At 36.6% G+C, this 25,733-nt stretch overlaps 1 protein-coding gene across 1 annotated transcript in view; it reads left to right on the plus strand.

Moving 5' to 3' along the window:
- Positions 1–25,733, plus strand: part of Mid1 (midline 1) — a 336,764-nt gene that overhangs the window by 100,782 nt on the left and 210,249 nt on the right. The window lies entirely within an intron of this gene.

Raw genomic sequence — 25,733 nt, forward strand, 5'->3', positions numbered from 1 at the left:
ACTGCAGAAAGAGGAAAAACATTAATTGTTGCATATTCTTGTTTAACTCTCTTGGAAAAATAAAGGCAGGTGAGATATAAGACACATCATGCATTTCTATAAAGAGAGAAATAACAAAACTTTGCATTATGCCAAACTACAGAGCAGAACAGACCAGCTCCCGGAGCTACTAAACCCCCATTAGCAGCAAAGGCCCTTGGCTCCCTCCTGACCTACCTGTCAATGAACCAGCCACTATCTGAATTTCTGCCCTAGCAAGTTCTCTCATTGCAAGCAACACATCCCTACACCTGTAATAACAATTGCCTGTGAATGTTGGACCGCCAGGTAGCTTCTTTCCCCCAGAGGACCCAGACACATAATCTTCCCCAACAGTTAGACCCATAAATTCAAGGCTGTTAAACTGAGCTGTCTCATTTAGAAGTGAATAATCCCTTTTTTCAAAAAAGAAGAATCTGCTGTCTTCCACTCTCTCTCAATCCCACTCCCACTCCCTCCTCCAACCTTCTCCAGACTTTCTGACTTTTCCACTTCCTTTCCTGAAGTTTGTCTTGTGAATCAAAATCGTCATTGCAATTAAAGCTGGTTACACTGTGTTAGAACAAAATAAGAAAGTTTTAACTGGCTCTTATAACCTGTCACAAGGGGATTACAGCTTCCAAAATGTCATGCCATCCAAAAACGTACAGGCTTCAGAAGAAAGGACCCAGTGATAGTTAATACATAGCATGTGAATGCTGCAGCACGTAAGTGAATCCACTTGTATAAATTTGGAATTGAGTTTCAATTGCAGTGGGTGACAGCTATGATGGTGGTCAGAATTTGCTAACTGCCTCTGGCTGCCTTCACTCAAATAATTTTCATCCACTTCTAGAAACTTTTCAAGTCACCAGGTCTTTTTTTCTTAGACAAATGAACCAGAAAGGGCTCCAAATCGCCTGCTGTTCTGTGTCTCCCCGATATAAAAATGACTGGAACGCTACATTACCTACTGTGCTTGCTCATCGAACAGACCTACCATTTTGATCATTGCTGTTGTCCCATACTTCTCAGTCCATCGCTTAATCATTGGACAATGTCAGGTTTTACAGATGATGATGATGATGATGATGATGATGATAATAATAATAATAATAATAAAGTCCTCATGCTTTAAACTGTTGAGGCCAGAATGTTGTAGACTTTGAATTACCTGGAAGTAATGCCTTTTGAATTAATTCACTCCATTAACATGTTCCCCCACACTAGATTATTTTCAACATAATATATTTTAGATTTTACAAAGGATACATTACCAGCCAGATCTTAGGGACAAACTTAAAAATAAAAAATTAAAAATTAAAAACCTACCATTTTATGTGGTTTTCAAAATGGTCAAATATTGACAGTTTCACATAGCTCAATCTAAATGTGTGAAAATAATTTTTACAAGACAAAGTGTCTTTCACTGGCTCTAGGAAAAATGGACTGGTTCAATATGTTTTATAGTAAATGCCAAGTAAAGAGTGAATTCTCTTTGTAAAGCTGATAATAATCAATGCATTTGCCTTATGTTTCCATGTTCTCTTTGCTTTAAGTGGAGAATTCCACAGACACTGAGATCCGGCTAAACAGAGAAGGAATGCCAGTTATCAGCCTGTAAAAGCCAAAGCTTGCAGGTTCTCACTTCCAAGATGCACGCAAGATTGCCTGGGAAGAGACAAGCCCTTCTGTTTCACTTCTGTCTTGTTCCCCCCACCCTCAGCCCCAGAACTTCTATTTTCTCTGATAAGGGGCAGGATTCCACTTAAGTAGTCTAGAGAGAAATTAATGAGCGATTTGCCTTTTCCTCTGTGACCAGCTAACCATTCTTTTCTGCTCTGAATTTCCATCCTGCTTGGAAGGAATTGATTCATAACCTGAATTATGCAGAATGAACCGTGACTGCTGAGAAGCAGGAGTTATTTTGTTGCCGTTTAGTTAATTTTTCAAACTTAACTGGTTTTTTAAAAAAACATGAATTATTTATACATGTCTGAACCTCGGGTCCACATTTTACTCCCTAAATATAATTAGTTTCATAGAATATACACTTTAAATATCTAATAAATGTTAAGTTGTTGGCATGGAATGCCCATTCGTTTTTATGATTTGAATAAATATTAAAAAACATAACCCAATTTATTCTTCTTCCATATCAGAAAAATGATCAGATAATTTCTACTAGCCATTTTCCTGTTAGCTGATTTATGATTATATCTCTTTACTCAATAGTAAGGTCTTGACATTGAAAGATCATTCACATAGCTTTAGCAAAATCATGCATTTGTTTAAACCACATTTGACTAGTGGTATATAAATAATCTCTCCTAAACCATATTGATTTCCCAAAGGGAATATTAAATGCTAAATAACTTCACAGAATGGAAGTAGTCCTATCTCTACCCTCATTTTTGATATAATCAAAAATGATGATGTTGTGCCTAGCTTATTTTTAATAATCCACACATTGAGAGCAAAAGAAAATATTACACCATTGCTGGGGCATGAACTCTGGACTGCAAAACACATGCTCCTTTTCCAAATGAATGATAATTGTCCAACCACAGCATGGTGTCAGCCATGGATTAAGAATGTCTCTCTTTATAATGGTGCTATAAATTAGCACAGAGTATTATTCTCCAGATATCAGATATACACATAGAAAAACCTTTGAGAAGAATGTAGCTTACATATCTTTCATTAGTCCTCACAGAACTTTGCTAAAGAATAAAATACTTTGATTTTATAAATCACAAAATTGAACAATGCTTAACTCTTGGGCAATGAAAATAATTTTAACCACATTGATAAAGTATGCTTATATGTTCATCAAATAGTTCTCCATTCCTTTCTGGCCATATAGCTAGATTCTGTTAGCCAGGTTCCCTACTATTTATTGGTAGTCATGTGACTATGAGTTCATACCGTTAATGTGTATCATATTGCTAGTCATGGTCATTAAAACTGGCAGAACTGTTAGTGATTACTAAAAGATGTGTGATGCTTGGGTTCTTGAGCCTGAGTAGTGGGGAACATCTCAGAAGACAAAGACTCACTGAAGTACAGGTGGGATTGTTGCATGAGCAAGAAATAAATCTGCATTGTATAAATTTTGAATTATAACTAGGTACCTATAAATATAATAAGTCTTCTAATGTTGACTATAACAGTCCTTGATTCTAGCCTCCTCTTAATCAATGTTTTCCCAACTATTCAACTATAATGATACAATTAATTTCAACTATATTGAGAGATACTATATCTTTATAATCATTTGAGAACATAGCAACTTACAGTATAGCCTATTTCAGATACAATGACTGGCAATAAAGTACACTTCATAGAGAAATTTTGATTTCTTTTTTTTTGATTTCTTACTTCCAAACTAGGGAAGTTCTATCAAGAACATTTTGATACAAAAATGTGAGCATTTTTGAGAAGTGATAGTTGTTCATCACACTCTACATTGTATGCAATTTGAATGATATTCTCTTCTTTGTTTTAGGGAGAAATTGTATGTTTAGAAGACTTCAGCCTAAGTAAGGTTTTATTAGTTTTGTAGACACAGGATTCTATTTTTATCTTTTGTTTCAGACAGGGTAACACTATGTAGCCCAGGCTGGCTTGCAACTTGCAGTCCTGCCTCAGTCTCCCTCCAAAATGCTGAGAATACAGATGTGCAACCTCACTCCCAGAAAGGCATTTAAAATTGGATTCACAAAAGTATTGGTTCTCATTGTACTAGCCTAGAAAATTTGACATTTCACAGGGTTTTTTTGTTTGTTTGTTTGTTTGTTTGTTTTATTTTTATTTTTATTTTTTTATTTGGGGGTGGGGTTGTTTTTTAGAGACAGGGTTTCTCTGTGTAGTTTTGGTGCCTGTCCTGGATCTTACCCTGTAGACCAGGCTGGCCTCGAACTCACAGAGATCTGCCTGGCTCTGCCTCCCAAGTCCTGGGATTAAAGGCGTGCACTGCCACCACCGCCTGGCAACATTTCACAGTTTTACGGACACAGTGAGGGAAGGAAACCTACTGACACCTAGAAGCCAGACTTACTGCTAAGTATCCTACAACATGCAGTCCTAAAATGCCGGTAGCATCGAAATTGAAAAACCCTGGGTTAAGTTGTGAGGTTAAGAGTGAGAACCATGTCTGTTTTAGTCATTAGTTTATGGTCAGCAAGTGATAAGGTGCCTGAAACCCTAGTGAACATTCAACAGAATTTGTTTCATGAATAAATGGTCCAAGAATATCTTTTATAACAGATCAATGGGACCATACTTGGACAATGGGCAATATGAGATTTGAAGATGGATTATTAGTTTTATGGCTCAGTAAGAATAAATTATTGATTAAGAAACTCTATACCCCAAGATTTTAGTCTTCTCATCTGTAAATTGGGGGGGTAAGAGTACCCTCAAAATTGATGTTATAAATAAGAAAGAAGATAAAACATGTGGAATACTCAGCATAGTACCCGAGATGACCTCAATAAAGACTGACACTTATTTTTCCAAAGGAAACAGAGTCAATACTTCCTGGGTTTAATTATGTGCCAAGTACAAAATTAAGGATGCTCATAACTAGGGGCTGGAGAGGTGAATCGGTGATTAAGAGCACTTGCTGCTCTTGCAGAAGACCTAGGCTCTCAGTTCCCAACATCTACATGGTTGCTCACAACTGCCTGTAACTCCCATTATAGGGGATCTGATGTTCCCTTCTGGCCTCAGCAGGCAACAGGCACACATGTGGTCCACATACTTACAAGCAGGCAAACACACACAAAATAAAATGTCTTTTAAAAAATGATGTCCATATTTAATTGTTCTCAACAATATCTATGCATTAAAGAATACATTTAGGACTTAAAGGTAAATAAAAAGAAACTTGCTGTTAAAGAGGACCACTAACCTGCCCCCAAACATACAGCAATTGAAAAGCACACAGACAAAGCAGGAATCATAAGGCCCCAAAGTCTGCATTCTCTCCATCACAGTAAATTGGCTTCTTCTTGAAAATCAGACCTTTTCCATGAACTTGGAGGTGTAAGGGTCATCCACTATGCCTCTACTACTTTCCTTTTATGTGGTATTGAGCATGTTTGTTCAGCAAGATGGCACTCTCCCACTTTTCTGGAACTTTCAACTAGAGTTGTGGTATGTTTTGGAGGAAATCCAACAACTTACCAGATCAGAAATCCCATATTGTATAATTGCAAATAGGTTCATTAAAAAGGAAGTGTGCCTGTATTTGTTACCATGTGGGGCCTTCCCTGTTTTGTCTTCTGATGTTAAATTTCTTGCATTTATTTATTGTATTCTGCTTATTTTACAGAAATGCCTGGCCTATTGATCAAAGCCAGGCAGGGTTTCTTCAAATAATCCTACTACCCTGCTACAGTAGGCGTGCTGGGAAAAAAATAAGCTTGCTTAGATACTGATTTTATAGTTATCTCAATTTCTAAGATGCAAAACTCTAACCTCAGAGTACCATAAAACTTACATTGACTTCATGGTAACAACGAGATTTAATAAAGTCTTAAATTTCCTAGTAAAGCTTATCTAATATTCATCTAGTGGTTAACAAGATTTAGAAAATTAGGTATAACAGTGTTTGTGAATGGAAACAAAATGAAATAATAAAGGAAAGAAGCATAGGTGATCCTAATCTTTCAGCTTCTTTTCTTCCTTTCTCATTCTCTGAGTTTAATATTTCTCAGCTTATCTTGTTCTTCTGTCATTTTTTATGAGTAGAATGGCATTTGGATTTGTTTTAAGATTTACTGATAATTCACATCCTATACCAGCTTGATGGTGGCATTACTGGGTTAAAAAAATTACAGTAGCATTTAGAATTATTTAAGACTCAGAAATGCTAAAGAAGCAGAGCTCCCAGTGTTGGTAGAGGTTGGAGGCCCTTTTTGACAAGGCCTTTCCCTTTGATGCCTTGATAACAACTGCCACACAGTAGCAACTCAGTGGTCCCTTGGCTCTCATTGAACTGTATTTTTCTTTGAAAAAAATCATAGGAAAACTTTCATCTGCTAATGACATAACTACACATTAAAGCTAAACGTACCTTTAAAATGTCAAGATTAAGTAGAAGAAATAAAATATAAACAGGAAAGATTTTATAACCATTTCAGAAAGTGAGATGATTGATAGAGGGGTAATGTGCCCGCTGAACAAAGCACTTGGGCTATGTACTTTGCTGTGCACTGATTTGAAATCATCATTTACATCTTTTCTGAGGAAACAGACATCATATGGTCTTTGTTTTGGGGAAAAGGAAAAACCTAGTCTATCAAAACTACATTATAGCAGTTCTCTGAGTGGTATTTTGGCAATGGATTTGTTTTAGTAAGTTCTTTTAGAATAAATCTCATTCCTGTTCATAGAGCTAGGACATGAAGCACAACTAGTAATTAGTCATTACGTATTGATTTTGACAGAAAGGAAAACTATTTTGAACTTTGGGGCTTACTCCGTGGTCTTTTTCTTCCTCCTTCCATTTTAAGGTCTTTTTCAGATTCAAAATGAGAAAATTATATAGGAAAGAGGGATTCAAAAAAACCTCTAAAATTCTCTGCCGATATCTTACTTTATTTTATGAGTTGTCAAGTTCTTTTTTTTTTGTCACAAAACTATGAAGTTTTAGCAAGAAATGGTAGTGATATTTCAAAATTAAACATGCTGCCAGCACAGTTTTGGGGTGCTTTCTCATCTTGAATGCCAACAAATTTCATGTTTGCTGCTGAAACACTGATGAAGTGACAGTTTCCAAGAAAAACGTTGGTGAGCTAGACCTTGCTAAGTTGCCTTATTTGTTGAATTAACCTAACTTGGACTGCCACAGCAAGATACCATAGATGGAATGGCTCAAAAATGTAGTCTTTTAGCAGTTCTAGACTCTGATAAATCCAAGATTAATCTGCATCCTTCTCATGCTCTTGCATGCTCTTTTTTCTCTGTGCCCCCTTAAAGCAAGACCAAGCAATCTTACTTCTCTTTGCATGGGGACACAAATACCATTCATTGTGTATGTACCACTCTCTTGTGTCTTCACTTAACCTTAATTACTTCCCATGAAAATCCAGTTTCCAAATTTAGTCACATTGGGAGTTAGGGCTTTAACACATGAGGGGGACATTCAGTGCATAACATTAATTGCAAAAATAGTAAATTTCCTAATAATTTTTTATAACTATCAACTAAATTTCTTGGTGCTTAGGTGATCATTGTATTTGTCCTAACCAGGATTTGGTGACAAAAACCCCACACAGTGGTGCTTCCTCAACTTGTTCATGGGTTCTGATAACTGTTTGCATCTATGACAAATAAGCAGGAAAATTTAAATGCCTAGATTCATGGGGGATCAAAATTATTTAAAAAGAACTTTTCGCATGAGCTTCCCTTTGTCTAATAAAGCTGTTCAGCAGACTCAGTTGGAAGACAATGATTCTTTCTGAACAGATTCTCCACAGTTTTTGATGATATACTACAATAAACATTCTCCTCAGCAAAATGATTTCAGTGTAGGACTCTTGACAGCTTCATTTTCAGACCAGTCAACTAGGTTGAAAATTGAGCTGCCCAAAGAGAGTTGGCAAAATAGTTTACTCCCTGTAATTAAAAAAGGGGGAAGTTTCTAAACCACAGTCATCTTCAATGCTAATTGGAACAACCAAATGTTATTTCCAGTAGATTTTTTTTTTTAAAAAAAATTTCTCATTCTTGGCAAGCTGGTACAGCACTGTGCTGCGGGAAATCAGATAATTTTCCCATAAGAGAGGAATGCTCCTTATGTCAAATACAGAGTGTTAGAATTATCCTGTATTTTCATTGCATAAACACATTCCATTGATCCAAATTCAGTAATTTTGAATGTGAACACTTAACTATACACCTTTAATTTTAAAAAATCATGGAAATTTTGGAGTTCAAGCAGAATATTTCATGAAGACCATTTGGTTTACTTAGACAACTTAAAAATATCATGTTTGTAACCACGTTGAAAATCTATGCCAAGGTATGAGCTTGTCTTAAATGGGATCCTTTTTCTTTATGTGCATAGGTAAATTCATGTTTTAAAGATTTATTTGGTTCTGCTCAATGACACAATATGGCTTCAGAGACGTACTTGACAGATCTCAATAGTGAGAAAAATGGAAAATTTTGGATTATAGATCCTTGTAGATGAAGTATAATAATAATAAATAATAAGCTGCAATAACCAATCAATGTCCACTTCACTGAAGTATTAAAGTTAGTATAGCACCTAGGTATTGGGTATACAAGTAAGTCATGGATGACTTCCAGATGTTTCCATTTTTAAACTGCTGCCACATCTCTTTTCCCTGCCTTTGTCTTCTTCAAATATAACAAAGTTTGAACTCTAATTTTCCCAACAAGATGGTCCCAAAGGCTCCATCAGTGTTTTACCAACCATGGAATGGCATCACTGTATGTTTGGAAAGCCAATAGGAATCTCAAGAGGTGCTAGGAAATTAGACAAGGCCAGCTCCCTATCATGTGAATGTTAAGGAGAAATTCTGCACATTTTAGCCACTGCCTGTTGTGTGTGTGTCAACATCTTATATGAAACTTAACATGTTTTTTGAATGGCTTCATTGATTTTGCATGTCTCCATGGGTCTTAGTTACCAGCCTTGAGTTGCAAATGGAGGTACATCCTAAATCTGTTCTCACTAAGACATAAGGACCTAAGGAGGGAATAGCACTTCATCACTAATGGGATTCACACTTTGTTAGAAACTAGCCCTGTTGCTCTAACCTTTGCTTGCATCAACAGCTGCTGCTTCGAGACACATATTTGCTTTCCCTCTTGCCTGTGACGTTATATTCACTTCTCTTTCTAGCTCGGTTGTCTGCCTCGTCTGGATTTTATATTTTCAAAGAGGCAGTATTCTAGCATCATAATTCTAATGGTTTGTGTCCAGGATTGCAAACTACTGCATCTTTTGCTATTTTTTTTTCATTTAAAAGGAATGGCTTTTTTTTAAAAAAAGAAATGACTATTTTGTCTTCATAATTTCAAAGAAATTTATTCACAGATGACCCTTAACATAAAAAATCATGTGAACTTATTTGTCCTGCTGATGTTACAAAACCAGTACTATTACACGTACAGACTTCACTCATAATAGCAGTCACCTATCTTCCTTAAATCATTAGTCAGTTTTCCCTCATGCTGTACACACAAGAAAAGTCTAGCTCTTTAATATGCCTCAATGCTTCCTTCTTCTTTTTGCATAAGTTTGGGCCTTTGTCATTTGAAATTATGCTACCCTAAATGTAATGAAAGTCTTTTCAAAATTTTTTAATTCCTTCTTTATATTCATATTTTGCAAGCCCATGCTTATATTAAATATAGGAAAAAATAACAATTTTTGTTACATTAGAGAATAACTTCCTTTTTTCAGTTACTTTCTTACATATATATATATATATATATATATATATATATATATATTTCTACATGTATGTGATCATGGTGGGCACGTGAGGATCAGTAGTCAGTTCTTCTCTTCTACCATGTGGGCCTCAGGAATTGAACTCAGGTCATCAGGCTTGGTGGCAAGCGCCTTTACCCACTGAGCCATCTCACCATCCCAACTTTCCTTTTCAAATGTATTCTAGTAAAACTTCATTAAAGTACTAAGCTACTACTTTCTCCAGTCTTCATGCAAGTGTTTTTCTGCATAGTTCATGCTAGGAAGGAATCTAGGCCGTTTCCTAGCATACTTGTAGAGTATAATTGTACTCTTCTGCTAAAATTGTAGACTCTGTCTGGGTAGTTATGTTGCCTCACAGACATTGAAGCAGACACTAACTTCAAGTACAACTTCACTTTTCTGGGAGAAGGAGAAGATGCAAATAACTGCTATGGGGAAAGAGTAGCCACTTCTATTCAAACAGGACCATGCAAAACAAGTGAGCTTCCAAGCACAAGCCATGGGGGGCAAAGCTCCCAGCTATAGTCTTTTTTGTCGAGGCTAAATGGAGGAGTGCTTCTTTCTTAATTATTATTGTTACATATAAATCTATGCACATATGTATGTGCAAATACATCCTGCTCAGTCCATTTAGTGTTTTTAGTGTTGCTTCTATACCTATGTGCTTAGGGATGAAGGCATCGGGTTGCATAGCCCATTTGGAGGCTCATCCCTGTAAAATTCTGATTCTTTCTCTCTCAGCAGCCCTTAATTGCCTGGAGCTCTTCATCTATGGGGGCCTTGTGAGATTTCCTGCATCTACGCTGGGGTGTCAACAGGTGTTGTTATTGTGCAGGTCTTGTTTAACTGACCAGGTTGTTGCGATTTCATGGGTACAGCTTCTCTGTTGTGTACAAAAGATACTCTCTCACACAACAAACTTCCTGGTCCTCTGTCTCTTCCTATCTCTCTGCTCCCTCTTCATGAACATTCTCCTGGGAACCATGTGCTAGTCAAGACATAAGCGGCGCATTTAAATGTGACTAATTTGGAAAAAAGGAATGAAGTCATCATTTATGTTTTGTTTAATTTGAGGTTGAAAGTATGTGGGTGTTAGAAGACTATTCTATGTCCTGTGTTGCTTATGGGTTCTTTAGGAATTTGAGTTGGTATCATCACATCAGAATATGACAAGAGCTTCTTCACTAAATGCTCCTTTCTGACCTTGGCTGATGTCTCCAGCCTGCCTGATGAGATCATGGCTCAACAGAAAATGTGTTCTCTTTAACATTATCCATCTTGCTAGATTGAATTTTGAAACACATAAATGAGAATGTGTATCAGAGCACTGGGGGATAAGAAACAACTAGAAAAAGCCCCATCAATATGTTGAAGTCTATGCTTCTAAACATAACATATTTCAAGAAATTACATCACTGGTTCTCAAATAGGTAAGGGGTGGGAATAATTTTGCCTCCAGTAAATATTTGGCAAAATCTAGGGATAGTTACTTTTTTGGTCTTCACAACTGGAAATATGAGTAATGCCTCTGGCCTCTAGTTGGGTACACTCCAGGGATGCTGCTAAACTTCCTGTAACACACAGGAAAGAAATCCTGTTTTAGATCACCCTGCACCATATGTCAGTGTGCAGCCACCCTCTGCCTCCTGACCACAGCGCCAAAAACAAACCACTACTGTCATTGTACCCGCAGACACCAAGCTGGATGTTTAGAATGAGACCCAAACCTTCAATCAACTCCTAAGGGTCTTATATGTTTTGAAACAACCACATTGCATCCTGTGCAAAGATATTTGAGCTGTGCTTTTTTTTCTCCTTCGAATGGAGTTTTCATGGAAAAAGATACTATCTAAGAGGAGTGGACACAGGCATTCACTTGTGAATCATCTCCCTCTCTCTTTATTTTGAGAATTCCTAGCTAATTAGGAAATTTCCCATCCTCCTTTTCCCTGCTCCAGGCTTCCTTTGGTCTCTCTCAATATTTCTTTTGGTTTTATTTGACCTACCTTGAGCTTCAGAAACATCCCCTGAGGCACCCCAAGATCCTGTGTTTTTAGTGTTGATTCTTGGGCAGATCATTAAAGAGCTATTAGGAACTGGTCGTGGTGCCTCTTTATAGAATTCAGCGTTTCACCAGCTGAAAGGAGCCCTGTGAGTCTTCTGTGTTTTTGCCTTTAAAGAAAGTAGCAGATTTTTACCACTAAAAAAGAAAATCTGGTAGTTTTCTGAATGAAAGGGAGTCTCCAATCTTTCAACTCACAAATGAGACAGATGGTATTGGGATCCTAGTGTCTTCCTATATCCTGTGCTTTTTTTGTTCACTTGGCATTTTATGTATTTGAGTTTTACTTTTGTGAGATGGAGTATGTCTGTGAAGCTTTTGCCAGCCTCAAACTGGTGATCCTCCTGTGTCAGCCTCCCAAGTACTAGGATTAAAGGTCTATGAAGCTGTGTGCCACCATGCTCTACCAACACCCTAAGAAAGTAAAGATTCCTTTATTCTCACATGAATTTATACAAATTAAAATGAATGATTAAATCAATTTTGATTAAAAAAGGAAATTAAAGATTTCTCACTATAGGTTAGTAATGTCCTAAGAGTGACTTTCAAAAAGTTAGTTATTTTTAAGACCTGCCATGATACAGAGCAAAATTTGTTCAGCAGAAATACAATGCAGGCTACATTCTTTCTCAACTGTCCTACCAGTTGTTCTTAGCTAATTACCACATATTCCTCAAGAAAACTCTGGAAAATTGCTAAGGAGGCTACACTTGATCTCTCTCTCTCTCTCTCTCTCTCTCTCTCTCTCTCTCTCTCTCTCTCTCTCTCTCTCTCTCTCTCTCTCTCTCTCTCTCTCTCTCTCTCTCTCTCACACACACACACACACACACACACACACACTCCTCTTTAATCTTAACCCTCAAGTAGCAGAGGCAAGAGCATTGCAAGTTTGAGACTTTACTGATCTGCATATGGAGACCTTGTATCAAAACAATGTGTTATAAACAAAAAGCTTTCATTTTCTCTTTTTGAAAATTAAATTATTATCATTTTATGTGGACGGGTATTTTACCTGCATATATGTTTGTTTACCATGTACATCAATGCCCACAGAAGCCAGAAGAAGGCACTGGATCCCCTGGGACTGGAGTTGCAAGTGGTTGTGAGCATGTGAGTGCTGGAAATTGAACCCTGGTCCTCAAGAAGAGGACAGCTCTTAACCACCATGTCATGTCCTCAGCCCCAAATTTGCTTTCTTGCATTCGGTGAATGGAGCCTTCAAATTCAAACTAAGTAGATTACCATGACAAGGGACAGTTTATTTATACATGCAATGCACGTGTGGGAGTACTCAATGATGTGTCATTCAAAAAATTGGGGTGGAGTTAACCTGATAAGGGAAAATGAAAGTGGAGAAAGATTCCTATGGCAACAACAGATGGACTTTGATAGGAGAGGGAAAAAGGATGTTTGGTAAAGTCAGTAGGAGACAAGAAAGTTTCTTGTATTTGTTTATACAAATGTAATTGATCTTTACATATTCTTTACCAACATAGAAGTCTCCTGAGGTCAGTAGTGCACTTTTCTCCATTCTGTCAAATGGCAGCCTAAGTTTCTTTTATCCTTCTGTTTCCTCGACCTTCCGCTAGATTAAAAACAAAAACAACAAAAAACAGTTGTCATGATATGGAACTGGAGGAATAAGACTAAGACAGGACTCAGCATGATTTTCTATAAAGATTCAGAGGGTCAATATTTCTAGGTTTTTAAGCTATATGATCTCTGTTGAAACAATTCAACTACTGAGGTGTAGCACAAGACCACTATAGAAAGCCCCCATAGAAAACATGTCAATAAATTAGTAGGGTTATATTTCAGTGAATCTTTATTTACAAAACAAGTAGTGAGCCAGTTGGAGACCATTGGATATAATCTGCCAACTGTTTGTCTGGATTCATATATGCGAATGTGGAAAGAAACAGTTTGGCTTAATACATGACATTTTTCCTCATATAATATATGAAGTTAATATAATAAAATATCAGATTTTTTGACAAATGGCTATGAAGAAAATTGGCTTTGTGAGAAAATATTGACTGTTACTTAATTCAATAAACCAATTAAAGTTTAAATCAGTAACCAAATAAAAAAAATAAAATGTAAAAAACAAAAATTGATTTAGATATTTTGGGCAGTAAATATTGAAGGGTAGTTGAGGTAAAACTATAATGGGAAAATAACAAAATAATTGATATTTATGAACATAATGTTCTGCCTTCTGAAAGTTGAAAAATGTCAAGAACAAAGTAAAGAGGTAAATTTCAAAAAGAATGAAACTACTTACAAGAAATACTAATAAGGGAGCAGGGTATCCCAACAGTCGCATGGCAGAGCCAGGAAAATCTCTGAGTTTGAGGCCAGCCTGGTCTACAGAGCAAGTTCTAGGACAGCCAGGGCTACACAGAGAAACCTTGTCTTGAAACAAATATGTGAAAACAAATATATATATATTACACAAATAATTCAAACTAATATGAAAAGTACCCAAGTTTTTATTATAGAAATAGGAAAGTGATTTGAATAGACAATTAAGACAAAAGCAAAAATATTTTACAACCTCCTAAGTTACCAAAATTTCTTAATTAAAGAAAACAATATGATTTTCTCCTTTCTCCTACAAAGAGCTATTTAAAAATATTTGATGGTAGCATAGTTTGGTATGAATCTCATGTTTTACTGACTGAAATATAAATTTGGGAAACCTTCTATAAAGATATTATACTAACTTTAGAAGTATTTTGACTCAGCATTCCCACTTGGATACAATTTTAAACAAATACTGAAAATGTATATCTAATTCATATTCTGAGATGTTTGATCTATTGGACCAGACAGGATTGCACTTGGATGCATGTAACAGAAACTCAACTGCTCTAGTACATTAAACAGATGGGGAGAGGGGTAATTCTCAAACAACAAGAAACAAGACAGTAGTCAGTCTCAAGTTTCACACCTATTCGAGAGGGATAGCTATCTAGCCTCTTGTTCTGTCTTCCTCAGGTTGTAGATTTTGTTTCCAAAGTCTCCATTTTCAGACTTGAAGAAAGAAGGTTAAAAGAAAAATTACTTTACCTCAAGAGACTTTACCTTTATATACATAAAATGATGCTATCTCTGGATCTCTCCCCCAACTACTTCTCTCTCAAGTAGTGCCATTAGGCTACCTTGCCCTTCCATCTTTGAAGGAGGCCTGAGCAGAGAATAATTTTAAAGGAGCGCATGAGCTGATTGAGGTGGCACATACCCGCAAACTCAGCACTCCAGATATTGAGGCAGGAAGAGTGTGGGTTTGATGGGATATATAAAGAGCTTAAAGGAGCATATGAGCTGAGTGAGGGGGCACATACCTGGAGCCCCAATAAAAGTCCAGTCTGGACTTAGTGAGGACCCAACTTGATCAAAGAAAAGAAACACGTATAAAAAAGAGCACATGGGGTCTGAAGAGATGGCTCAGCAATTAAGATCACTGGCTACTATTCCAAAAGACCTAGGTTGAATTCCCAGCACCCACACAACAGCTCACAACTGTCTATAACTCAAGCTTTAGGGAATTTGACAGCCTCACAGAGGCATACATGCAGACAAAACAACAATACATATAAAATAAAAATAAATAGCCGGGCGGTGGTGGCGCACGCCTTTAATCCCAGCACTCGGGAGGCAGAGCCAGGTGGATCTCTGTGAGTTCGAGGCCAGCCTGGTCTACAGAGCGAGATCCAGGAAAGGCGCAAAGCTACACAGAGAAACCCTGTCTCAAAAAAAACAAAAGAAAAAAAATAAAAATAAATAAATCATTTAAAAAAGAGCACATAGCAGCTGGAACAGAAATTGGGGTCCTGTTTTTAAAAATAAAGTCAAAGATGAACATTGATCAGTGATTCTGTGGATCCTGCCCAGATGACCCTTGCTATAGAAGAACTGACTGTGTGGGCTACGAATTGTAGCCCAGGGCTTCCCCAACCATAGAAAGTCATTTCACCCAAGGACCTCTTCCATCGCTGCCTGGTAGGCCAACCTCCAGCAGCTCAGGGCTCAAAGGGAATCCACAGAGTCAGCGCATACTAAGACTTTTTTATCTGTGGGTGTTAGGGAAAAAAAGACACTCACACTCTCTTGATGGTTTCCTTCTTCATTCTCTATTCTTCTGTGTTCTTTCTACTGTATAATTTTTTCTACAGCTTATATACCCCACAAAAATTTTTCAGGCAATATAACAATTACAATGTGGTTACATTCTATTTTTCAAGTGAATGATTATAATGAATACAGGTTAAAAAACATATTTTTCATCTCACATGATTAAACATTTTACTTATTATAGGTGAAAAACAAATCATCCCAAGAACCCAAGCAACTTGCTATAGACTAACCATGTAGGCAAGCAAGATATTCTTCTCAGTCAGGTCTTTTACTAGCAACCTGCATTTTGCAGTTACAAAGAAAGGGCCAATTACTTTATTACTTATCTTGAAAGGTAATCTCATAAGGAATCTTAAAGGAATCACAAACCTAAACTTTTATATAAGAAAAATAATCAGTCAGCTCTGCTTTGAATCTTTAGGGTGCATACTCCCCCATTAATAGATTTTTATATCAGGAGATTAAGGGCAAAAATGGGTACAAGGAATTAATAATCATCATCTTTGGTCATTCACCAATCATAGCAAGAAAGGCACATCAGCTAATGATAATTGGGCCACTTTGTTCTTGTTCCCCGATCTTAACAAGTTCCTCATTCAACTATGTGCCTTTCTAAAACTTTAGATTATCTTCCTGGTTTTTTGTTTTGTTTTGTTTTGTTTTGTTTTGGGTTTTTTATTGTTGTTTTTTGTTTTGTTTTGTTTTGTTTTAACCTCAAAGCTATTTGATGAAAACATCTTAGTCTAACTTTAAGTTATTTTTAAAGCTTTGTTTCAGCTATTATGCACTCCAAAACCTGTGAAAACATCTCCCAACATTAAGTTTAAAAGAATTTAAGCTAGCTGGGCTACCAGGACTCAATTGTTTTTCTTAATCACTAACCTAAGCCACAGTCTATATGGCTCCTCAATAGAAACTCATGTGTTTCAGCTATGTGACACTTCCTTGTTTAAATTTTTAATCATCAAAACTCCATTTAAACTAACATTATCATTATCAATTAGACAGTACATCTTAGGAAAAAAATCATCTTCACAGTAATTCATAGGTAAAAATGCCCAGTAGAACAGGATGTTTCCATGAGATAAACACACTACATTACAGGCAGTGCAGATCTCCCCACACCAATCCACACCATACCAGATACCAGAAAAAGATAGCAGCAGCAAACTTGTAAAGTCACAGCAGAAGCAAAAGACATTCTGGGGTCTGGGGTCTCAGGGCCTTGTCTATCCTTGAACTTCAGTTGCCACTTCCTGCTCCTCTGACATGGCTAATGACACCCTTCCTCCCTGAATGGCCTACATCTGTCATCTGAAATAGGCAGGAATATAAAAGTCAAATGTTTTTTTTTTTTTAAAGATTTATTTATTTATTATGTATACAGATACAGAAGAGGGCACCAGATCTCATTACAGATGGTTGTGAGCCACCATGTGGGTGCTGGGAATTGAACTCAGGACCTCTGGAAGAGCAGTTGGTACTCTTAACCTCTGAGCCATCTCTCCAGCCCAAAGTCAAATGTTTTTATCTCACAGACATTAGTACTTCTATCTGCCTTCTTGGGTTATCTAAGGATTTACCAAAACTTCTTTGTCTATCCAATCCTGCTTCTGTATCTTTTCTTCACAATTGTGGGTCTCTAACAGGCAACTTCATCCCAAATCCCATCACAGTGTCTGTTTTCAGAAAATCTAATCTGCAACAATATACTATTATTTGTGGTAGGGAATATACAGCAGTACAAGAGAGGATTAATAAATTATACTGAAAGGAACAATTATGGCCATTGAAATGAAAATTGACATGAAAATGTAATGCTATAAAATATTGGTGGCACAACTTAGTTAAAAAGACAAGAGAGAAATTGTGGCACATCTATATAAGAAAGTACTATTTAGCAAAATACAAATGGAGTAATGATTCGTGTCACTCCATGAATAACATTCAAACATAGGTCATTACATGAGAAAGACAAACACATAACACCATATTATTTAATTTCAATATGAAATATCAAGAAAACCAAATGTATAGAAACAGGAGAGAATTGCCTGGGACTGAGAGTAGGAAGGCTGTAACCAAGCATAAAGAATCTTGGGTTCATGAAAATGTTCTACACCTGAATTTCTCTATTGTTTGCATAACTTTGTAAATTTACCAAAAGTTTTTTAAAATGGGGGAAATTTATGAAATGTAACTATATATACATATATGTGTGTGTGCGTGTGTGTATACATAAGTGTGTGTATGTGTAAATACAAGCTACTGACTCCATTTAGTGTTGCTCCTATGTGTATGTATTGGGATTGGATAATCTATAAAGGGATTCATCCTTGTGGAAGACTGATTATCCCTCTCTTAGCATCCATTAAGTACCTGTAGCTCTTCTACTAGGTGTGGGGCCTTGTGATATTTCCTCCATTTACAATGGCATGTCAACTAGTCTTGTCATTATGCTGATCTTATATAGATGACCATATTATTAAGAGTTCATGAGTGCATCCCCCTGTTACATATAGAAGACACTATCTCAGGATAGTTTATGATATGTAAACTTTTGGGTTGTTGTTGTTGCTGCTGCTGCTGCTTTTAGTACAGGTGATTAACTTTGTTTATGTTAGGCTACTACTTTACTATTGAGCTACATCCTTAGCCTATCCCTTTCATTTCATTTTGTGACAGGGTCCCTTTAAGTTACTTGCTGGCCTTAAACCCATGATCTTCCTTCATCTGACCAGTCATGTGCCATCAGGCCTACCTGTAAAATTTACTTTAGTGAAATTGTTAGATTCCAAAGCAATTACACATAAAGATGCAGTAGAAATATATATTCAATTATGATATGAACACATTTGACGAACTTTATCTCTTTCTACCTGTTTATCCATTTGTATCAGAGGGCTAATAATGATTATCACTTTATTTTTTTAATAATGGATGATTTTTATTATTAGACTTTTTGCTTGTTTTTTCAAGATAGAGTTTCTCTGTGTAGCTCTGGCTGTCCTGGAACTCGATCTGTAGACCAGGCTGGCATTGAACTCACAAAGATCTGCCTGCCACTGCCTCCTGAGTGTTAGGATTAAAGGCGTGCACCACCACTGCCTAGCTTGTTCTTAGACATTTTAATAACCATAATTTCTACTTGAGAATTTCTTACATAAATCATAAACTTACAAATGGGAAGAAAACATTTGGAAAGATAAAATGCAGTTCTTTTTAGGCACAGCACCCCCTGGCCTTCACATTGTGGGTCTTCAAGATCAGCACACCATTGAACATACGATATAGTATAGAGTATCTGCTTAGAACAGGTTATATTTCCAAATGAATAGTTGATGTTTTAGTTGAATAAAATGGTGTGTGTGTGTGTGTGTGTGTGTGTGTGTGTGTGTGTTTCAAGCAATTCTTAAGAAAAGATCCAAATCCAGAGGACTACAAAGCTTATCTTGCAGAAACATGAGGAACTTATTTATTTGTGATGTTAATGATTCTGTCTTTACAAGCTAGTAGAAACATTTGAAGTGGAGCTCCCTTTGTTTCTTGAAAATCAAGATTTAATTAATTCATGCATTCTTTTGGAGGAATGACCTTTTAAGGGGTCAAGTAGTATTTTAGCTTAAAGTCTTAGACATGATCAAAAACAACAAAATGGCTACAAGTGAATTCAGCTTGCCAATGTTGTCCAAAATATGAATGCTGCTAAACTAATTTAAAAATGTCCTTAAAACATATTTTTTTCTAGCATTTCATTGATAATTCTTGTTATTCTGGATTATGTGTTCAGTCTTCTTTCATAAATGCTCCAAATTTGACCCTCTTATTATGGATTGCTCTCTGGCCACAATGTAATCCTACACTCAGATTTGCCTAGATATTACTCCTATCATTGTTCAGTATCACTTTCAAAGAGAAACTTTGCCTCCAAACATAAGTTATACTTTAATATTTTTGTAAAATATTGATGTTCAGGGAAAAGATATAGATAGCTTAATCCAAATCATTATGGAGTTACCACACTTCTTTTATTCTTTTCTATTATCTAGGCCTCTGTAGGATTACATTAAACTAATTCACTGATTCAAATATTAATTTCTTTTTACTATTGTATTCACAAAACAATGTGGTCATCATTATTAGCACTTTGGTACACATGTGGAGAAACAGATAGTTAACAATAAAGTTCATCAAGTTGTGGTCATAGCATAATGTATATATTTTTATATTATGTCTTTATGTATCATTTCTTTGGAATCTAACAATTTTATTATGGTAAATTTTACAGGAGGCCTGGGGGCAAATGACTGGAATCTCAGTGACATTGAGGACATCTTATGGCAATTTAGAGACAAAATGTTTTAGTGAGATTGTCACCTTTTATTTATATATTCATTTATTACTCCATCTCCTGAAGGTCATGTCTCAGCCTCCTGAGTGCTGGGATTATAAGGGAACACCACCACTTTTCTTTCCAACGTTCTTTTATATTGAAATTACCCCCTTCGTTCTCACGAATGAAAAAGGTCTTCTGTTCATATTCCTTAAATACTTTAGATATTTCACAACCATCAGTTCCTACAGCTAACTCAACAATAAATTCTTCCAACAAGGAAAGGAAAGAAAATGTACTTTGCTATGGAGTGTGCTAATTAGCTTTTAATCAGTTCAAAAAAGAATTAGGTCAACCTGTTTGAAACTCAACTCAGGTTATTGTCCTTTGAGGTTCGTCTTAAAATATGTTTCAATATTCTGTGCATGTTCATTGTAAGGATTTTATGAACTTGCTTGTTTAAATAGTTCAATTCCAAGCTAGGTATGTGGGTACACCTTTAATTCCAGTACTCAGGAAACAGAGGCAGGTGAATTTCTGAGTTAGAAACCAACCTGGTCTAGGGAGCAAGTTCCAGGACAGCCAGGGCTACACAGAGAGATCCTGTCTTGAAAAAACAAACAAAAAATCAATTCCAATGTCTTCATAGGACTAATACCAATATTAACATCTTGATGTAACCTCTCTTAGGATGTTTTCAATATAAATATAACCCATGAATATTTGTTCAACATATTCTTACTGAGTATCTATTAAAAACCAAGGTTATTTCTAGAAAATGGCAGCATATTTGCTTATGTACCAACTCCAAATTTATTGTCATTTGAATGCCTTTCATGTCACCCAATTTGGATCTGCAATATTAATTTGTTTTAGTGGGTATCTCCTCTGCTCCAACCCTGTGTGTGTGTGTGTGTGTGTGTGTGTGTGTGTGTGTGTGTGTGTGTGTGTGTAATGTAATGTAATGTAATGTAATGTAATGTAATGTAATGTAATGTATATACGTATTAGTGTGGGTATATGCACATGTGCTTATAGATATGTGTGTGCTAGGTGTCTTTGAATCTGTCTCCACCTTAGTTTTTGAGACAGTGCATATTACTGAACCTAGAGCTTACTAGGCTGGCTGGCTAGTGAACTCCAGGAATCCTCCCACCTCAGCTTGCACCACAGCTTTGGGTATATGGGTATGTACCACCATACCTGGGTTTTACCTTTGTGCTGGAGACCTAAACTCAGATCCTCAGGCTTATGCAGTGGACACTTTACTGACTGAGCCATGTCCCCAGTCCTGCTTTAGTGTTTTTGAGATAAAGTCTTACTATATAGCCCAGACTGGCCTTAAACAGAAGGTTACAATTACATGTATGGGTGACTATGCTCAGCTTGCTATATTATTTTATTAAAAGAGGGTATTATTATTATTTCAGATGCACTTTCAAAGAAGTGACATCAAAACCTCACGTTCGCCTTACATATGTTTTAAACCTTGCCATACGCACCAAGAGATAGAATCTAGTCTATGCTACTCTTCCCTGGACCTGGGTGAAATTCTGTGAGTGCCTCAGTTGGCAGATGTAACAGCAGATACCTTCTAAAAGAGATTATAAAAGATTCTATGGTTCCTTCCTAGCCTTCTCTTTGGACTCCCACTCTTGGAACCCAGCCAGAATGCTATGAGAAAGCCCAAACCACATGGAGAAGCTGTGTGCAGCTGTTTCAGCTGGCAGCCCCAGCTGAAGTCTCAGGCAAAAGCCAACATCAACTGTCAGCATGTGAAGAGCAACTCTTCAGATAACTCTGTGTCTAGACTTCAAACTACAGCAGACAACAGAATATAGAGCAGAACATTTCCCAAATCCCTGATTTGTGAGCAAAATACGCATGGCTTGCTTTAAGTCATTTGATGTCCAGCAGTTTGTTACATAGCCATGGACAACAATATCAGCAACATGTCTTTGAATGACCATATCACATTGTTTTAGGCAATTACTTACTTTTAGAAATACATATTATTTTGAAGTTCTTTTGATACTACATATTAATATGGAGCATTTTTTATAATACATATTATTATTGAGGGTTTTTGCTGTTTTGCTTATATAAATATAACTTAAATACACATCGCTCGGCACAGTAGTATATATAACACTGTATTTTCGATATTAATTTCCTAGAAGTAGAAATGCAAGTACAAGAATATACACATCTTAGGGAATGTTGATGTGAGTTTTAGCAGTTCAATTTGATGTAGTTAAACAGTTCACAAACGTACATGATTTAGAAATAATTATACTTAAGGGAATAAGGAGGTGGTTCAGTTAATAAAATGCTTGCTGCCCATGTGTTAGAACTGGAGTTTGGATCTTAAGCACCCATGTCAAATGCCAAGTAGGTATGGCAACCCACCAGAGACAGGACTAGCCCCATCAGCAAGCTCTGGGTTCAGCAAAAGATGCTGCCTCAAAAAAATTATGGTGGAGATTACCTGAGAAAGACATTCTATTCTGACTTCAACCTATGAAATCCTTATATAGGTGCACTTGTATAGTTGTACATGTATCTTCATGCACCCACACACATAAGTGCATGTATATGCACATGCATGCACACACCACACATACACACACACACACACACACACACACACACACACACACACACACACACATGCAAAAATAGTCATATTTAAGACAAACAGTGACACATGCTTGTAATCCTGGTGCTTTAGGAGGCTGGAGGTCCTGGAGGATTGCAATTTTAAAGTTAACCTGGGCTACAGAGTGAGACCTTAACTCCAAGAAGAAAGGAGAAAAAATTGGTTTGCAAAATAAATCTTTATAAAGTTTTATATGTGAGGTCCCTGTATATAGAAAAACCACTGTGAAAAACAGAATTTAACTTATTCATCAAAGATAATACATTCAAATATTTCAAATGATGAAAGTTATTATATAAATATGAATTCTGAAGGTGTCTTAATTCAATTCTGATTCTGTCCCAAACAATTCTTGAGCAGACCCCAAATTCACTTGGCCACTTAATATGCCACTCTTCATGGTATAGTAATCCTTACTGATGAATTTAATCTGCTAGAACTTAAAGGTTTCTTCACATCTAGAAATTTTCTACGTGCTTTTTGTAGGCCAGACAGTTTTTTTTCTCAAAAGTGTCACTTTATTAACATTTAAAAAATAAAGGGTAACTATAAATCACATAAGTCCTTTTAGTTTTATAAGCCTGAGAGGAATAAAAAGTAGAAAAAAAATCTTTCTCAAATGTTTCCTGAGAGAATAAGTGATTTAATAAAATTTATCTTATATTAGATGCGTGATAATTATAATTTACCACTATAATCTTTGACACTGTCAACAATCATTACATTCTCAAACTTGTCCATTGTTTAGTCTGAATTTCCACTTTTAACTGTCTTTTTGTGTGAGTGTTTGTTTTTGAGACGAAATTTCACGTAGCCTAAGCTGGCCTTGAACTCATACAGCTAAAGCTGTATTTAAACTCCTGATCCTTCTGCCTCCACTTACCTAATGCTGTAATTACAGGATTCCACCACCATGACAGGCCAGACAATTCTACTGGAGTCTAAAGACATTGTCCCAAGTAGAGATTGACTCTTAATCCATATTGTCAGATGACCAGGTGCAAAGACCTCCACTGGTTGCAGAGAGCAGTCAAGAGCTGAGTTAACTCATGGAATTATTACCTAAGAGTGGCAAATGAAAGTGAAAAGGCAATGTTTTCATGTTAAGTGCAGCAATTTTTAAAGTGCGATGGCCATTCTAATGTCAATTGTTTTTACCAATTACTAGAATTACCAATTATTACCCAAAATGGGGGGCCAGGGCCCTACAGTGTGTGTTGCCACCTTCTCATTTGATCACATTCCCAATACTAGGATCAGAAGGTGGACAGTGTAGCTTACAAAAAGCTTGACCATGTTTGTTCATTGTTTAATCTAGTCTTCGAAACAAAACAAAGTGATCAGCAGTGCTTTTGAAAATTACTTTATTGACCAAGAAAATATGTCCCAGAAAGTGAAGACACAGACAGAGGCATCCAGAACTTGAAAACAAATGCTGTATCATCATCTCACCTTGAGCCCTTTGAAAATAGAAAACAGAGACACCTACTCCTTCCCCTAAGTTTAGCACTCGCGTTGTGCTAAAATTATACCACCCAGTGTAATAGTAAACAAATGTTTTCTGTAAGGGCCAAATGATAAGCAGTCTCAGTTTTGTGAGCCCTCTGGTTAACCATCACAACTGCTTACCTCCTCCATTATAGCACATAAGCAGTCATGGCTGTCTACTATACCCATTAAAACTTAAAAGAAAATAGTAAAGACAGGGTGAAAGTTAGAAAAATATTATGGATTTTCTTTGGAAAAAAGTTCCTATCAGAAGTTCAAATGGACTTGCTGAGCATTGCTCAGTGGTAACACCAGTGTGATACACACTGAAAAACTATGACATGGCATAGAGCCAGATGGCCAAGATTCATTTCAGAGCTGTGCTCTACCCTATACAATAATGGATAGGAAATGTTTTCCTTCTTTTCTTCTTCTTTTTTTTTTGTTGTTTCTTTATTCCTAGATGTAGTCTCACGCAGCTCGGGCTCAACCTTGTATGTAGCCTAGGGTGACTTTGAGCTCCTGATCCTCCTGCCTCCACTTCCTGAGTGCTGTGATGACAAGCTTGTGCCATCATGCTAGCCTAGAAAAATATTTCTAATCAATAAAAACAAATGTGATATTCAATGAGTTCCAGTTAAGTCTGAAACTCTTTATTCAAATACTTTATCTTTGCAGCTGTTGGCATCTAATTTAAATGTAACATCTGTTAAATTGCATGTTACAAATGACAGGAGTACCAGTGTGCAAGTGCTTTGTAGTGATACAAAAAACAAAATGGTTTAAAAAATGCCCCCTTTGAAGGTAATTATTCTGCTATGAGATCACAAACTTTTAGAATATTGTATTCTGTGATCTTGTTTTGTTTTATCTAAATTCTCTTCTCAATCTATTCTCATGTCACCCTCCTTCCATTTCCCCAGCAAAGGAATGTCAGAAAAGTGAAGTTTAAGGCAGATAAGTTATAGTATGTGCTTTGCACTCCAGGCTTATTTTTCCTATTGAGTTGGCATCATCACCAAGCAGAGGAGTTTTTTTTTCTTTTCAAGAAGAAGAGGCAGGATTGGGGCCTGGGGTGGGGGTATAGCCAGAACTGTGATGTCACAGATTGCTTTGTCTCTTGGGAAACTCATCCATCAAACCGTCACCTCTGATTCTGCGTAGGGTCACTATAGAAAGAGGCAGCATGCCTTAGTTTAGGCATGCTGAAGTGTGAGTCTGTCGTGGGGCTGCTGGTGTGAAGGCGATTCATTTCATTTCAAAGGCCCAGTGGCACTCTGCCCAACACAGGCACAAGCACAGCGCGCTCCTTAGAAATAATGACTAAAAACAGCCTTCCCTGTGAAATGTAGAACTGTGCCATCTGCTTGTCTCCTCTGTGATTTATTCGCTTCAGGGTTTTAAATGATGTAGTGAAAAGGTAAGTCTTCTCTTTAAAAAACAATTTCTGTAGCATATTTCTCTTGAGTTATGTGGAGATTTGAATTTTTAATATAATAGAATTTTATAATGTAAGTATGACCTGTCCTGGGAATATAAGGTCAACTTTTTGTCT

The sequence above is a fragment of the Peromyscus maniculatus genome, chromosome X, assembly GCF_049852395.1.
Source record: "Peromyscus maniculatus bairdii isolate BWxNUB_F1_BW_parent chromosome X, HU_Pman_BW_mat_3.1, whole genome shotgun sequence".
Lineage (NCBI taxonomy): Eukaryota > Metazoa > Chordata > Mammalia > Rodentia > Cricetidae > Peromyscus > Peromyscus maniculatus.